This window comes from Spodoptera frugiperda, chromosome 14 (assembly GCF_023101765.2).
Source record: "Spodoptera frugiperda isolate SF20-4 chromosome 14, AGI-APGP_CSIRO_Sfru_2.0, whole genome shotgun sequence".
In the NCBI taxonomy this organism is placed as follows: Eukaryota; Metazoa; Arthropoda; class Insecta; order Lepidoptera; family Noctuidae; genus Spodoptera; species Spodoptera frugiperda.
The window spans coordinates 3,328,473-3,343,526 of NC_064225.1; positions in this window are offsets into that span (position 1 = coordinate 3,328,473).

Here is a 15,054-nt window from a genome sequence, read left to right on the forward strand (position 1 = left end):
ACAAGTTGTTTGTTTATCACGATGCTTAGTCAACAGCTATCCAGGCTTGTGTTGTTGATTTTCTTAACAAAATTGGTGTGTATTTTTAGAACGTAAGACTTGGTCTTTTCCAAGGTTTGTTTGTAAATGTTGAGTATTTTTATACTGTAGTATTTGAGACTATCCTGTACCTTGATGAGTGTGCTAGACTAGCAGTTTTACTTATTTATGCCATAACATCAAATTTAATGGTGTCGTATTGGCCCGGAGGTTTAAGATTCCGCTTTTCATGTATGAGTGCGGTTCCACTACCAATGGTAAGAACTAATGTAACTTTTTCTGAGTTATATGTACTTTCTAAGATTATTTAGACACCACTGACAAAAGGTGAAGGAAAACATCGTAAGGAAACCTGGGCTTATAATTTCTAGTTATAAGTTTGAAATCGCCAATGGGCATTGAGCAAGGTAGTTGATAATTATATAATCGTTGATCAAATATAATATTATGTACCTGATAGTCTGTATGATCCAGAAATTGTATCATGTGTGTGTGAACTTGTATGTTTGTAAACGCACCCACGACACAGGAGAAAATCCTAGTGTGGAACAACGTGTAAAAAACCACATTGATAGGTCAAACATGTGTAATCATTACAAATGGTTCTCAAAACGAAACCACACCAATATCATCCACAGCTTCGTCAAATCAAATCACACACGTGATAAGTTTGTGCCAACTAGCCTACAACGCCCTCTAGTGGCGAAGTTCAATATTTGGAAACAAATTCGTTTCGCGATAGAGTTTGACTGTTTGATTGGTCCAATACTTTTATAGCAACTTTGGGAGCTGTTCTGTGTGGCTATTAGAATAGCGAATTTAACGTTAAATATAATTACCTACATGAAATAGGTTATGAGGTTAGATAGGGTGCTATTGAGGTTACATATTTTGAGGTTTTTTTCTTTAATTATTATCCAGTAGGTAATAACTTTGGGTCCTAAACACATACTTAAAGTACTTATAACCAATATCATTCACGTTAAAGTGTTCAAATTTTTCACGTGGGCGACCTATGCTTTGTCAAGATTGATACGGTTTGACGGGAGTGACACAATCTTATAGAAGAACCTAAGTGTGCGAGAACCATTCCTCGGCACGAATGGGCCGGCTCGACCGAAGTGATACCGCGGCCTCATGGAAAACCGACGTGAAGTAACCTTTGCGTTGTGTTTCGTTGTATGAGTGAGGTTACCGGAGGCCCAATTATCACCCTTCCCAATCTTCCCTATCCCCGAATATCCCCGATACAATCCTTAAATTTCTAACCCCGAAAAGGCTGGGAACGCATTTGTAACGCATCTGGTGTTTCGAGTGCTATCTTTATTTAACACCCCAAAATATTATCATTCACATTATACTTTCAACACTGATGACTTGAACATACATCAAATTTTTGCCAATAAAACGCTTGTTTCAAGGCCCCAACCAAACAAAACATCCCGGGATGTATTGCAAACTGCTTTTTTGTATCGTTACCCTCTATTGACACTTATACTAACTCGTTTATTTGTTTGGAATTACTTTTTTTTCAATCTTTCGCAAAGATTTACAACTTATATGAAGTTTACTTCATGACTTTGGGCAGAATAAAGTCAAATCGATAATGTATTATGTAAATATAAATCGATTATATTATATCTATGAAAAGAAGAAAGAAATTATACATATTTCAGTCTGTATATTTAATATTAGTCTAGATTGATAAATCAAGTTTAAAGTGCTATGCTACATTGCTGTGTTTTCCAATCTTCGATTCTCCAACAACCCTTAGATTCCTAACCCCCCAAAAGGCTGGCATCACACTTGCAACGCCTCTGGTGTTTTGGGTGCTCACAGGCGGCGGCGATTACTTACGATCAGGTGATCTCCTAAGGTATCAGGTCAATCCGCAGCTAATTTACCGGCTGCAGCTTTTCTAAAAAGAAGTTGATTGTAGTAGTGTAAAAAAATCAGGTTTATCACAAATTGTTGCTGTTCCATCTTGCTATGGTAACAAAAGTTTGGTACAAAACCGTGACAATTGTATGTAAGCCATACAATATCTCAAAACAAAATAAAACAACATCAAACATCTTATAGAAATGCATCACAAGCAAACGAACTTCAACATCTTACAAAACTAACTCGCTACATAGTTATAAAAGTATGGCTACCTACACAAGTAGCGTAGCACTCAATATTTCCTACCCTAGCGAGGAGGAAACTGAAAATATTTCTCTATCAATTTTCCTAAAGTAAAGGATTGCGAACGATACAAAGTTTGTGAAGTATTATCGAACAAATATGTTCGGGTTGAGAGCTGTTACTTCGCATGAGAAATGAGTTCGCGATCAACTCTGTATACGTACTTTTTGGTTCGAGTTTTCAGATCATTTTTCTTCATACTTTTTTATTTGTCGTGGTGACGGTTTTAATCGGATGAATTTTATTGAGGAATTGATTTTTTAGGGTATAAGCCGGTAAACAAGCAGACGAATCTCCTGATGGTAAACAATCGTCGCCGCCCATTGACACCCGAAATACCGAAGGCGTTACAAGTGCGCTCACGTAGCAAATCTTGTGAAAAGCACAAGTGTGCTTTGTAACCAGAGATGTTATATGCTACGTTGCTGTGGATGCGTTTGGTTTCCATCAATCATACTCTTTGGTACACATGCACTTGTGGTAACGAAGTCTTTTTATATGGAAAGATGCGTGCTATCAATGTGCACAGCTATATAGCCTAGTACCAGTGGAAACGGTCACACTGTAAATCTTCACAGTTTAGGTATTACTTCTTCGTAACTGAGCTGCATAGCACATCTATGGTGGAAAAGCATCCCAAGGTTTTCTAAAAACAACAACAACCGTCAACATGGCTCTCAGTTCCGTGTCAAGCAATATTCAAAACTCGCATTCAAAGCATAAAGTTAAATTTTGTTTACCAAATGCAAGTCTTACAAACATCAAAAGATAGACAATAATCATCACACATTACCATACCGAAATGAGACAATCTTTGCTAAAGAAAAACACAGGTAGCATTAAAATAATGTATTTTTCATGACAATCTTTAGTACGCGAAGGAATTAAGAAGTTGAAATTTATTCATAGGGAACAATTCCGCTTAATCCAACTAGGCGCTTAATTAAATTGTTCTTGAAGAATAATCTCATCCCTCATATGATGTTTGTCTTGCATCCATGGAGATGATTTAGTCGAATGAAAAATAATATAATAATACATTAGTGTTAAGCTATTAAAAGGGGTTCTGTTTTATGTAAATCTACCAAATACCTAGTACTTGCACGAGAAGCAAAATAAATAGTAAATGATAAATGATATTTATTTTGCAAATGGCAATGTTATGGCTCTAAAATAACTAGATGAAGCCGGCATTTCCTAACGGACTACTCTGAGAAGAAATGCAGCGAAACAGCTCATAGTCTCTTTTAAAGTCCAGATAAAATCTATTAAAGATGTCGGAGTAATATTATGAAACAATTGTTTACGACGGGAAAGAGTTTAGGCACAGGACTTTCCGAGGTACAGGGGTGACAATACCGCTGAATTGCCTGACTCCGAGCTAATAAGGAATAAAAAAGAATTGAACCCCAGACATGTTGCACAGCAGTCATTCACGCAACAACTGCGCCAACCGAGCAATAAGTTTTTGCTCAAAAATAGTAACGACTGACGACTGACAGACATAGTTCCCATAAAATGTTGCTAACTGGGTCGTCATCAATCGTGGTGCCGCATCAAATATTGAGTTGGTAAAACGGGATCATTCTCAGAGTTCGAACCGTTTGATTTATAGTTTGGTGTTGCTTTTTCGAGAATACGTGTGTCAGAAGGTAAACAGTAAGTCAACTAAAGTGTAGTAATTTTGTGTTAAATATAACGTTGACAATAGGCTAGAAGACACATTTTTGTGGAGGGTAAATCATCTAATGTTTTCTCCCGCCTAGGTTGAGACGAGAGGGAGTGTCAAACTAAAAACCACCTTGTTCCTACTCCTGCTCTTCAATCCGAAGCCCGGTAATCCGCTTGGTAGTCTGGAGCTCCTGGTCGGGAATCAGCCCAGTTCCATCTGTGGTGGCTCTAGAAGACGGGCGCAGAACACGACACGCCGTCCGCACAAGTCTGTGTGGAGTGTCTTCTACGACGCACGACGGCTGGAATCTTAACTGTACCATTTATTTTCATATTTGTTTGAACTGGATTTACTGTTCTCCTCATACATTTGGTAAAGGCTATCAGTTTTGCAACAACCCGTAGATTGACCGAGGTTAACGATCGATGCAGTTCTGTTGTGAGTTACTGAAAGCTGATAACTGCATGGATTGAAAGCCAAACCTACATACATACATACATACATACGTAACCTCATGCCTGTCTCACATGGAGTTAGGCATTGACAATGGAACACCAATTGCTATGAATCTTACATACCTCTCGCTTCATCAGCAGTCTTCAGTCATTTCATACATGCTTGCCGATTAAAGGTGGTTTTAATTTGGCCTTTCTTTAATAAATAGTCAAACCTATTTACAACTTTACAAGTATATACTTATATTGGATTTCTTGTTCGTAGGATTGACTCCTGATAAATTTTGAACAACGTTTTTATTTTGTATCTCAAATCACCAAAAGAATATTACTGTGTCTATTGTTCGGGGATTGATTGAAGATTGGGAAGGGGGATACTCAGACCTCCGGTGACCTCACTCACACAACGAAACACAAATCAAGCGTTGTTACACGCCCACACTTAAAATTGATGAAATTTACTCCCACTGACGACATTTGGTATACAGACAGGGCATGAGCTGACTTGGGTGATAGGATTATCCAACGGAAACCTGGGAAAAGCCACTGGCAGAAGCTAGTGATCTAATAAAAGAGTTTTTAAAGCTACATCAAAATTGTAAAGGTCAACCATGTAGTCTATTCTAACTTTCTTCTAACTACACTATTATAAGAAGAATTCTATTAAAAACTACGGTTTCCGAAGCTCGTCTATTGAAATAATAATACATAGTTATTGTGTATGAAATGGCGAAGAAAACTGCAAATACAGACTATGTACACCTGGGTCAAGTGAGTTAAATAAATACATTTGAATGTATATGTAAAGAAATGAAAACAAATGTTTGTTTGTGTTATGGTCTTGTAATGATACTTCAGTTAATGCATCTTTCATTTAATGAGGTATTTTATGGTACATAATTTTTTTAAACAGGAGATTTTCAGTTTGCCCTGAATCATTGTATATGTATGTATTGTTGTGCACGATTATCTCATGTTTGGCTGAAGCGATTTTAATGCGGTTTTAATTATAATATTTATAATATTTAGGAGAAGGTTTTACGGATATTACTTGGGATATAAAAAAATAAGGCAATTCCCTTTTTAAAAAAAGTTTTATTTAATAAGACAATTTTTTGTGACATATCGTTTGGAAAAATACTGAATCTTGTATTGTAACTCCTGGTATATCGTAGGTTATTCACCTGTCATTAAACTCTGTGTAGTAATTAGTTTGAGTTCTATGGTTTAAGATGTAATATCAACCAATTTAGATAATTAGGTATACGAATGGAATACGTACCTACCTATATTAATTAGGTAATATAATAGTAATTAGATATATGAATAGGAAATACGAATATGTATACGAATTAGTTAGCTGATTTAAAATTATCAATAATTATAATAAGCGCTTACATAATATAAACAGTCTCCCACAAAATCTTTGCCAGAATTCAACCAAAAATAGGACAAAAGCGATTCATTATACAACATTAAAAGACAGTTAATTAAAGAAAATCCATAATTTGTCCCTTTCAGTGGCAAATTACCAAAACGATTTCCATATAACCAAAATTCACGAAAATAAATTACAAATCTGTCAAACGAATCATCTTATCATTTTCTATTAACGTTTTTAATAGCTGTACCCTTAGTACGAGTTTGATTTACGTTTAAAGTAATCAAAACGAGAGCGCGTTCGGTTCTCTGATTGGTTGGTTTAATCGAGCCGGCCAATCAGAGCGCCGCACGCGCTCTCGCTTCTCAGCGTAAAGCAAACTCATACTAAGGGTACTGTACTCCAATATTTCGCAGTTAAAGGGAATTTCTGCTATAAATTATTATACTGAAAGAAGGGTGAAAGGGCTCGTATATTTTGCGGACCATTATTTTAAGTTAAATGTGCTGAGTTGTTAGAATATAAGAGTTTGGAATAAAAATATATAGTTCGACGCCATGTTGGTAAGACGGGTGTTAAACGAACGTGCTGTGAAAATGTTTTATGGTAACTTTTCGTTTTTGATAATAATTTATAGTTTTAAGATTGTGTTGGTAGCTGTATAGGTGGTAGGTAGTTTGACTGTCTAATACAAAGTTTTAGGTATATTATGTATACAACGTGGAGATCACTCATATGATTTAAATGAAATGAAACAAAAGTAGTGCTCGTCCACAAAACCATAATACAACAAAATAACTACAAGTATTACTAGTCTATAGAAGCATAATACAAAAAAATATTTCAACGAAAATAAAAAAAGAAAATTGAAATTTTCAAACTAAATAAATAATTAAATTAATCAAGTATTAAATTCTGTATAAACAGCTCCATGTTCCTTGATCACAGAAGAGCTGTAATGTTGTAGGTTGCCTAGGAATGTCACGGACATCGACAAAGTGACTTGACTAGTTTCGGGCTGCGCTAGGGTCCCATAACTATCAGCACTGAGCACTAGCGTACGCGATATGCTAGTGTCCTATACGTTTTTTTCCAAAAAAAGAAAAGTTATCACCTAATAAGCTATACATCCTAATTAATTTATGCTTGATCAATTCCATTTATTTATTAGTCCCAGTTTGTAATAAAAGACAAGGCCAACACTACGTTACTCTAACTTCAATTCTATTAATGAGAAATACGAAATTCATTAAACTCAATAAAACATCCATGCTTGACTAGGTCAATCGTAGTTTACTAATTGAATTCAAGTACCTAATGATTATTTATTTCGTACCAGCTTTTCACTTACAGCTTCGCCTGCAAAATGTATGTCTAGTAAGCCCCGATTTGGTATAAAAGGTAGACTTTGACCCCTAGTTTTTTCTCTAAAAGCCAGCTTACAATAATTGTGAAGGCAGTTTTCAAAACATTTTAATGTGGCGTCACATGACATATCGACACCAGCAATTTATACTACGCTAACTCAAAAAGCGTACTTTACAGTAGAGGCGTTTAAAGGGAAAAACGTGATAACTTTTACATTAATTAAGATACTTTTTTGAAATTTGGTATGCTTAATATTTAATTTATTAATTGTAATATCTCATATTTATATTTCCTTACTTATTTCTATTTTTTGATTTAGCGCAAGTTAGCCGTATATAAACGTAATTCATCAAAAAAATGTTACATCTTATACACGTCTAACTTATGTTAGCGTAGTGTAATACGGGATAGTCATAGTAGGTCATAGTGCATGATCAATCATCTGATGCATATTTCAATATTTTTAAAAAGAACATGTACTTACTTACAAAAAGAATAGTCCACGTACCATTAAAAAACTAATTAACACGTTAACACATAAATATTTACTATGTAAAAGTCGCTAAGTAGTTCATTTTACAAACGAACAAGTATACACACGAACGCACTAAACTACGCTAACTATGAGTTAGCGCAGTGTTGCACAGATTTTGACCAAAGTGATCCCCGCGCACACTCCGCTAATAATAGTTGGCGTAATATAAATCGAGTGATTTCAAAAAGTACCTTTACTTAGCGTTTTATAAGATTTGTAACTTTCTTATTTTTGCATATTTCTTCTCAATTTTTTTATGACGTATGTAAACCCACATTTTAAGCAACTTGGCATAAAAAAAGTTTTTTCCAAATTTCGAGTTAGCGTAGTATAAATTGCTGGTGTCGATATGACAGATGACAGAAGTCGCACATAGACTATTGACGAGTGACGTCACGTGACGACGACACGACTTGACACATAAAAAAACGGGTGACGTCATAAATCCTACATCGCATATGAAGTATACATGCGAATAAACATGGATAGAAAATCTCAACGAATAACAGTTGGAGAGAAAGCCTACCAGCCACGATCACCTCGCCTGGTCGGAAGATCCTTATTTTCTTAGGGAACTTTATTCACTGTCCCCTAAACGAATAGCATGAAAGTAAATAACAAACAAACAATAAATTCTTTCCTATTTATTACATTAAGAGTGTAGACAAAAATCAATCTTAATTTTCCTATATTAAGGTCGATTTACAAAAAATCGAAGACGAATCTCTGATCTAGTTTGTGTTTTGTTACTTTATTATAAACATTGTGCCTAATGGCCTATTTTCGTAGACAAAAATAAAAGGATTTGTTCATTGTTGTATACTCATTTTGTATTCAGTACCAGACAAAAAAAAAACAAAAGAGTAACAGTTAATTTGGAACTTTATTAATTGGTAGCTAAATAATAATTTTGCTTACGCACTTCAGTATTCAGTATCTATACTGAGTTTAGTCATGGTTTTGCTTGTAAAATTATTATGATACTGTAAAAACATTTGGGTGGTCATAATTAGATCGACTTTTATTAAGACAGACAGATATATAACTTCACGCCTATCTCCCAAAGGGGTAGGCAGAAACAATATAACGCCAATTGCTACGAATCTTACATACATCTTATTTATTAAGACAATATCATAAAAACTTAGTTTTAAGGCAGCAAGATGAAATTGCCAGTTGTGTTGTGAGCCCCATGTATAATCTTCTTATTCTTTCTAGAAGAAAAAAACAGTAAACATTAGGTACAACGTATTTTTAAAACAAGTGCATAACTGTAAGGGATAATGGTCAGTTAACATACAGGAAAAATCTACCTACAGAAACCTAATCGTAAAAATAATGTACTCCAAAACTAAAACTTTTTGATGGGGTGTGAAAGCTTCTCATGGAGTTTTTTATCTAATTTGTAAGGGGAAAAAAGTGTGTCAAACTAACTTACTAGGTAAAAACATCCTTCTTGTTCCGTGTTTTTACGATAACCTATGCGCTGACGCCACCCCCTGTGCTGGACAAACGCCCAATCTGCAGGCGCTCTAAGACCTGACTGCACAGACTTCTAGAGCAGTTACCCAGTGAGGCAGTGATAAACAAACGGACCGCTCTTGTAAATAGATTCAACAGCTTGAAGTAAAGTTAGGAAATTAATTGTTAATGAAAAATAATGTGCAATGAACAGCGCGGGCGGAGAAAAGGCACGATAGCAGTAGACGGGTCGAGCAGTGAGTGTATGCCTGGCGACTGCTTGACAGTAGTGATGAAATAACAACCTCCCGAAACAGTTACAACTACTCGAGCAGTTTGCGTAAGTATCTCAGGAGCTGCGGATTGCCTAGCTGGTTACCGGGGCTCCAGTTCAAAAAGCAAGGCTAGGAACAGGGTGGTTTTTAATCAGTAAGAGTCTGACCTCCTTCTCGCCTGCTGCAAGGTGGGAGAAGACATTGGATAACTTCCCTCCCTCGAAAAAAGCTTGAAGCAGCCGAATCCTGACTGCTTAAAGTAGTCCGTGTATGATGACCCTAATTCTACCATAGATACCCAAAGGGATCAACTACAGTTACTCATCTAAAACTGAATTGACAAACAGACATTTTTATTTTTTTCCATTCAGATGCTTTGTCCCAACGCTATTGTTTGGCAAATTCAAATACCAAGTGTTTTTAGTTTTTATTTGTAATTCGTTAGCGTCAGAAAAAAGTATTGGGTTGCGAAAAATTGTAACAACGTGCTTACAGTTGTATCAAAATAAATAGACAATGGCTTGTTGAAATGTTTTGTGATTTTGTATTTAGCTAGTAGCGGTTTCATTGGTTTGAAATCTAGAAAGTATCTTTAGAGGAACTTGTAAAACGACTAGATAAAAAGTAGTCTCTAAGAAGTGAGTACTCAAATGGTAAAATAATTTTTAGATCAATTTAATAGTTTTGGAACCAGTAAAATAAAATTAATCCTACTATATACATATATGTCACTTTTTATCCTTATATATGAGCCAGGTTTTTTACAGTATAAGCCGGTAAACGAGCCGACGTATCACCTAAGTACGCAATCGCCATCGCCTATGGACACCCGAAACATCAGCGGCGTTACAAGTGCGTTACGGCATTTTCGGGGGTTAGGAATTTAAGGTTTGTTGGGGACGCGAGCATTGGGAAGATTAGACCTCCAGTAACCTCACACGCAAAGAAACAAGGCAAACGTTGTTTTACGTCGATTTTCTTTGAAGCCGTGGCATCATTTCGGTCGAGCTGGCACATTCGTGCCACAGCATGGCTCTCCCACTGTCTTTGAAATAAACTACAGACAGAAAACTACTAAATTAATTAAACAGTTTAAATTAAAACGAAATAAATAATAATCCTATCGAGATGTGAAAGTATAAATTAATCGAAGACATTTTGAAGCAAATTCAAAAAGTATTTTATCCATCCACACAATTCCAATTTCCCCTAAGCATTTCATCTCAGTGACTGGCGGACCACACCGCCGTGTATGCAAATAAGATTCCAACTAACTCTTGCAACTGATATTTGCATAATCACCGGATGAAATGTAAATATTCGTCCGGCATTTTGCCTCTTTATATTTTTTTATAAGATATCCTTTTGTATGCAACTTAGTGATGTTTCTTTGCCTTTTATAAAAGTCTTTAATATTTATTTATTTTTGCTTATACGGATTTTGTCCAATAATTAAAAAAAACTATTTCGCAGTTTCTGTTATGAGCAAAAAGCGCCAATGATTTTTCTAATTAAAATTATTAGTAGTAATAGGGTATTTCGTGGTAATAGTTCGAAGTCTAACACAAATAATGCTTATATTTTACAATCACATGACCAAAAAAGCAGAACCTTTGAGAATATTTTTAGCACAAGTATGTATGTATTTGTTGCAATCGAGGATAGAATTGGAACACTAGCGTCCATGGTGCTCGACGGAGTCAAGGATTCATCGGCTGAGCTGTGTGTTGATCAATTCCCGTGCAGCAGCAGACCAGTGCGGTCAAATACTGAACCGTCGCGTGTTTCAACTGTGTACCTAGTCTGTGACCTGATAATTTTAAATTGAATTTGATATTGTAACTTAATCATAATTATCTTTGATATACTTTGTTAACCATATTTGCACTTGACCTCTGAGCTTGTTTCGGCATATCTTTTCAGAATCGTCGGTAGGAAAGGCCGGCCCCATCAGTGGTTTAATTAAAGTAACAGTGCAATGTGTAGAAATAAACAATTTTACTGCTATATACGTCACATTGCCCACATGTATTGTATTCCTGATGAAAGTGAGATATCTCCTATCTCCAACATATTTATAACGCATTTCTTTCCACATAACCAATTGAGTCACCCAGCGGCTCCCATTAGCAGCACGTAGACGAGCTTATTACATTTGTTCTATCGATCTCTCCCGATGCTATTTCGTTCACGTGCCAACTAAATCTATTAAGTTCCCATCATGTACGGAACATGCCTTGAACTTCAATGTTTTACTGGTCTAAGTAGAAAAAAATATCTAGGTATTGAGAAATTATGAGACGTAATGTTCGGTTTTCATATAGGCCTGTTATATAGCGAGTAAGGTAGGTAGAGGGGTTCACATATAAATTGTAACCGACTACACATCATAACTATGCTTAAGTTATATCAACTCCGTGGCGTGGTGGCCCAGAGGTTTAAGCGGCCTGCTTCTCATGCATCATTACCCTCTAACCTAGTTATTACTTACTAACCAGTGAAGGAAAACATCGTTATATAACCTGGGCTTATAATTTCTAATTTGAATAAGATTGAAATCGCTAAATCGTATTGAGCAAGCGTTGTGATTAATGCTCATATCTTCTCTGTGTGAGAAAAGGCCTTTGGTCGCAGGGGCCACTAACAGGCTCTCAATGTATGTTTCCACCGACACTAAGCTATGTAGCTGTGCGAAGAAGATGCGCAGCTCGAGTATTATATAAAAAACATAGCTAAGCGTAGTCCATTTCCGCCAATGCTAAGCCGTGTACCGATAAATAATATGATTGATAGAAGCCACAGCAATATAGCATATCTCTGGCGAATAAACACTCTAATCGCCGTATAATAAGCGTACTAAACACCAGACGTTACCATAACCTCAGTAATACGATTGACAAGCGACACTCTTCACAGAAGACTTAGAAATAAATTTACCGACACAGCACATAAATTGCTGGTCCCATCCATCAATTAGATCGAGCTAAGCATGCATTATATTGGCAAGTGTAGAGTTAGGAAGAGTGAAGAGGTGGTACAAATAAAATTTTATTTTAAAGAAAAAGGGAACCGCCTTCAACATTTCAAGTGCATTTTCTGAAGCAAGCATTGTCAGAAGAATAGTATGCTAGCATCCCACATCAAAATCGGTTAAACCAAACGCAAGATATGTGCGCACAAACATACATAGGTACATGACTGCACGGTTGGTGTGGTGGCTGGGCATCCGGTACCGTGAAACGGGTAGCGGGTTCGATGCCCGCACGAAGTAAATTTTAGTGTGATGCACAAATTATTGTTTTAGGTCTTGGTGTCATGGTGTATGCGAAATTGTATGTTTGTAAAAGCACCAACGAGACAGGAGAAAATCCAAGTATGGGGAAACGTTTTTAAAAAAGAAAAACATGTCATATCTGACCCAAAACCTATTGCTCAGCAGTTGCACTTGCGACCACTATATCAACAACAGGGAATCATATTACATTATTCTCATTTATTAATTCACACATACTTATTAATTCAATGTCCACAAATCCTATACGTTCCTAGTACAAGTGGTTGTCCCAAAGCAAAACATAATTAATTTAAGCCTAAGTTAGGCGCACATAATACTAACATCTAGGTTTCGTACTAAAAGGCCTTTTCAGAGAATTAGTGTCTAAGTTTGTAGCTGTCTGGTCGTGTGGTTGTTAGTGCTTTTGGTGAAGGTCTTGGATTCAATTTCTGGATAGGGAAAAGTGCATAAATTTTAATTATTAGTATTTTTTTTGTGATTTTTAAAAACATGTCAAATAATTATTATCAAATTGTTTTTTTTACTACGACGTTGGTAGAAACGCTCAGAACCCACCTGATGGTAATGCGTCACGTAATTTAGTGCAATGTACAATGTACATCCACTTTTCACCATTTGTGTTATAAGTCCCATGTAATGGGGGTGAGCCTTATTGCCTGAGTGAGAAATTTTCGAAAACCCAAAGAGAGCCCAGTAATACTTTACCCGACCCGGGAATGGAACTCGCGACCCTTCGCCCAGCAGTCCCACTTGCAACTACTCGACAAACGATGCAATGCAGTCATATTAGTTTTACCTATAAATTACATCACAAATTAAAAAATCCACTCAAAAACATTTGGCCCCTGTATCGCTTCGTAACCCACGCAGTATAGCAGCGATGACATAAATTGTCCTGTTATCGCTTTCCGGCCCACTTGACGGCAAGCGCGATCGTTACCCGAACAATTGCGGTTCTACTGAAACGTTAGTGGCAATTTTATTGCAACCGAACTATAGACGACTGTTTGTTAAACGTTCGTAATGTTTTAGACATGGGATTATTATTTGATTGTAATTAATGTCCTGTTACGTAACATTAAATCAAAGTCAAAGTCAAAGCATTTATTTCAATTAATCCTAAATTAGACACTTTTGAAACGTCAAATTGAATTGTCCGTCAATCTGTCTGTCAGTGAAGCTAGATGCTCATTCCAAAGTGTAACTTCGAATGGTGAAGAATGAGCAAGAAACTTCATAAAGCTATAAGTATATACATAAAGCTATTTTCCTTGTAAGGATAGGTTCTGGAGCTGACCGGGCTACCTAGCGGGTTTACCAGGGTTCCGGCTCGAAAAGCAGGAGTAGGAACGGAGTGGTTTTTAGTCAGTAAGAGTCTGTCACTCCCTTTCGCCTCGCCTAAGGCGAGAGACACAACAGGATGATTTTCCTCATTAAAAAAAGTAGTAGAGATAGGTAGCATTATTAAAAATATCGATCTACTTTTAACAGTGGTATTGTGAGTTCCAAGTAATACTGAGCACAATTTAAAACTGTTTCTGATAATTCAGAATCCTCGTTTCTGAAGAAGCAAAATTTAAATGGATGGCATGTTAATTTCCAAGTATCGTCACGCCTTTATCCCCTAAGGGGTAGAAGGTAGAGGTGCACAATTGCACATTATGGCACATAATGCCGCTATACAATGTACACCTACTTTTCACAATTTATGTTGTAAGTCCCATGTAATAATTAGGTGGTGAGCCTATTGCCATATACCGGGCACATTTCCAGACTTCATGCTACTACTGAGAATTTTTTGAAAAATAGTAGAAACCGAGTAATACTTCGCCCGACCCGGGAATCGAACCTGATACCCCTTGCACTCGACCAACGAAGCAGTCCTTACCTTTTACTACCCTCGTGAACATTGTAGTAGTAAAATTATACATCAATATAAAAGACTCAAAGGACCACGTTATATCAATTAGGTATTTTGAGTCGATTTACACTAATAGTAGAGTAAGTATTCTGTTTTTAATTTACCTGATTGTTAAACAGATAATGTATTTAATGGGGGTATTTTTAAGGTCGAGTTTCCTTCAGTTGCAAAACTCCAAAACGTTGCAGCTTTAGTTAGCCTTTTGAACATCTACAATGGGTCCATAGATCTCGCTATCACAAGCGGGGTCGACAGTTTTATGTACCCTCTGAGGCACGGGAAACTAAACACACGATATTACAACCTATTCTCTCGAAAAGCCAAACAGAATAAAACTCATAGAACATTGAATCTTGATTTTGTGAACTGTTATTCAATTACAATGTTATACCGAGACTTTCTCGGAGCTGCGGACTGCCTAGCGGGTTACCGGGGCTCCGGTTCGAAGGCAGACGTAGGTACGGG